The sequence below is a fragment of the Hyaena hyaena genome, unplaced genomic scaffold, assembly GCF_003009895.1.
Source record: "Hyaena hyaena isolate Hyena2069 unplaced genomic scaffold, ASM300989v1 scaffold_1327, whole genome shotgun sequence".
NCBI lineage: Eukaryota > Metazoa > Chordata > Mammalia > Carnivora > Hyaenidae > Hyaena > Hyaena hyaena.
Window position 1 is genome coordinate 411,105 of NW_024081958.1, and position 3,810 is coordinate 414,914.

The following is a 3,810-nucleotide window of genomic DNA, read 5'->3' on the forward strand; positions in this document are numbered from 1 at the left end:
TAGATCATGTAACAGGGAGGGTTGGAGTGAGGGCAAAGAGGGCAGAAAACGACCTGGTAATAGCAGGAGCTCGCATTAAAGAGATCACTAATGAAGCTGGGGGCCACCAAGGGGCTTCGGGCTAAAATAAACAAAATAAGCAAAGGCTGTCCCTGAGGCTGATCTGTGAATTGGGAAGGAAAGGGACCAAAATTGCACTAATTTTCACACACTGTGCCTTCCCTGCCCATTCCTCATTCTTACTCCAAGAAAAGATGATTCCTAGCTGAGCTGTCGTGAGTGCTGAAAACTTCAGCAATAATATGTAGAACAGAGATGGGGAAACCAGCATAACTTGTAATGAAGCATTAGAAGGATTAGCCATGCTAACTATTCAAGAGAACTTGAAGAGAGTCCTTTTCAAAAGTCATAACAACCTAAAAAAAAAAAAAAAACAACAACACACACACACAATGTTCTTTCAGTGGCTTTTCTCGAACACTCACTTTCACTGAATACTATAGGTACGTACTGAGCATGTTTCATATGTCAGACTGAGCACCTTAGACACCTAAGTGGTGCTTTGCCATAAGGAGCTAGGTTCTGCTGATAAATATCCATGAGAAATGCATCAGCAATTTTGTTCCCAATCGGTAGATAAATTCATTACTGATGGCCACGGATTTATTCTTATTCTTTCCTATCTTCCTGCCTTCTGTTTGTAAATGATTGCTTGCTCTAGGCAAAAGATTTTGATTTCTTTACCTCTTGACCTCCAAAAAGGTCTTCCAAGGGTGATGCCATTTTTCTGTTTTCTCATCTATGTCTTTATTACAATTCATCAAATTAGCTCACCGAAACCTCAGTGATTGCTTGGCTGTAAAATGTTGTAAAATTGGAGCCAGGTTGCTGTTAGTAGCTTTTGCAATCTTCATTAGTATTTATGAATGTGAACCTAGGCCGCGGCAGTAATATTCCCATTACTGAAAGCCTGTTAAGAGCCACATTATTGTCTTACCTTAATTGGACTTCTGTCTGAAAGGAAAAAATAAAGAACTGATTTAATTGTCTCCTGCCATTGACCTATGATATTTTTAAGGCATGGGCTTGCTTCATCTCTACCAAATGGGCCCTAGGAGGGCTGGTCACCTTGGTACTAAACTTCTCCAAAAAAAAAAATCCATTAAAAACTGGGGTCAGAACTAATTGGATAATGAGCTGAAAGGAGAGGTCATTCTCCCGACTTGAGGCCACATTAGGCTCCTTCTGAAAAGTCAGGACCTCATTTTGAGCAGGCAGATAGTGAAGGACTTGAAATTGGATTTTCGAGGTTATAAATCTCTCTGAAAAAGAATCCTGCCATCTTTCCAGTTCTTTTTCCCTCCTTTAGTTTGGGTTCCTTCCTGCTCCTGCAACAACAAATGGATTGACTTTTCCATTTCTAATGTTTGTTCGTTCCCTGGGTGGGATTCTACTTTGGAAATCACTCCAAAGAATATAAGCTGATTTCCATGACTCTGGTTCACTGGCTTTATTTCCCAGGTGAGCCATTGGACTTAGAGGCAACTTCAAATGCATCGAGAAGGCAATGAGATCAATACCCTAGAGCTTCCAGCTGCTCTGTCACTAAAGTCGCTCTAGCAACATCTGAGCAAGAGCCGAGTTCACCTACCTGCCCCCTCACGAACCCAGGCCAGCCATGTTTGAAAAAAACGTTAGAAAAAGGATCATTCTCTCTTGTGGAGTATCTGACAGACATGGGTCACCTTTTTCTTCTAGATTCTCCTTTCAGTCTTTGAACTGGAGTATAGACACAGCAGCCCTGTATCCCAAACTACCAGGCCACTTCGGCTGACAGTGGGTCTTTGTTTAGAATTTGTGATGCATTTATTTGAAATACTTTCATATATTTTTAGGGATTCAAATGATTTAGACACTGGGCCATACTGTGTTACATATTTAACAAATTCAGTGAAAGGTAAACTGACATTAAGACACAAAATTTCACCAAAAGTACTCTTCGTTCACCACCCTCTTATCAAGCACTTGTTATAACACTGGCAGAATATCATTTCCATAATTTCCTTTGCAAGCTGCTGTGCCTTGCCTTGCTCAGTTATTCTTTATACAGGTTTAACTTGTTAGTTTCTTTATTTTTATGAAAATAATACATGTACCTAATTTTTACACGAATTCAATAGGCTTATAAGAAAGAACAACTGTCTCTCGTTTTTCTAGCCAATTCCACAGTTACTCTGAGTCTTTTGATAATGTCCTCCATTTTTTCTCTTTCTGGAATGCCTGATTCAATGTTGAAATTCCCCAGAGTATTCTTCAGCTTTTCTGTTACACTTTCTAGTTTGATTCTCAGTATTTTTATCACACTTTGAGAGTTTTCTCAAATATACCTTTCAATTTTCTACTGAATTTCTAATTCTGCTGTTTCATTTCCAGAAGCTCATTCTTATTCTCTGAATTTTCCTCTTGAAGAATAATATACTGCTCCTGACTCATGGATGCAACATCTCTTCTTGTCTCTCCCAGCACATTATTGCTTTAAAGCATTTGCCTCTTGCTCTGTGTGCTGACTCCAAGTTTCTTTTTCTGGTCATTTTAGTCTCCCTCTTTCTGGTTAGAAGTTTACTCAAATATCAATCTATGTTTTCCTTTTTATATTATATTTTGAATAGGTAACACATTCCCATCCCTTAAAATGCAAAAACTACACAAAAGAATTCAGTAAAATTTTCCCTCCCATTTTTGTCTTACATCTGCTCTTCTCTGATTTCTTGTCTGTCGGTAACCATTTCCTCATATATCTCTCCCGAGTTCCATTATGTACATAAAAGAAAACAGATTCTTCTATTTTTCCATCTATATAAAAGATAGCATATTAAGGGGCACCTGGGTGGCTCAGCCGGTTAAGCCTCTGACTTCAGCTCAGGTCATGATCTCCCGGCTCGGCTCGTGGGTTTGAGCCCCACCTCAGGCTCTGTGCTGACAGCTCAGAACCTGCAGCCTATTTCAGATTCTGTGTCTCCTTCTCTCTCTGCCCCTCCCCTGCTCATGCTTTCTCTCTCTCTCTCTCTCTCTTGCTCTCAAAAATATTAAAAAAAATTTTAAATGATAGCAAATGAAGTGTTACAGTATATGTACACTACACCTTGCTTTTTTTTTTTTTTTACATCTGAGGTGTAATTTAATTTTTTATATCTCTATACTATGTGGCACATAGAATGATTCCTCATTTCTTTTCATAGGTATATAGTATTCTATTTTTTCATTACTGATTGTTCCCAATGTTCTTCTATTATAAACAAATATAAAATAACTAACATTGTCAAAACATCATTTGACACATATGCAAACATGTATGTAGAATACATCACACAAATTGGAGATGCTGGGTCAAAAGTTACATGCATTTGTAACTTCAAAAATCTGTGTCAAGGTGCCCTCTATTTGAGTTACACCAACTTATCTACCCACCAGCAGTGTCATGAGGCTTCTCTAGAGCTTCATTAACAGAATATGTACACAAATGCAAAACAGTTTTAATGTATTAGTTTTCTATTGCCTCTGTAACAAAGTATCACAAAGTTCATCACTTATAGCAACATAAATTTCTTATCTAACAGTTCTTGAGGTTAGATCCAAAATGCATCTAAAGTAAATTGTAATTTTATGCATTTTGTGAAGTGTACCTTTACTTTTTCATTGTGCTTGATGCCATTTAAGTGGAGTGGCCTTTTTCTGATTATAATTTGAATATATAAGTTGTTTATATTTTCTAATATATCTTAGTAAATCTCTTAGTAATCATTACATCAA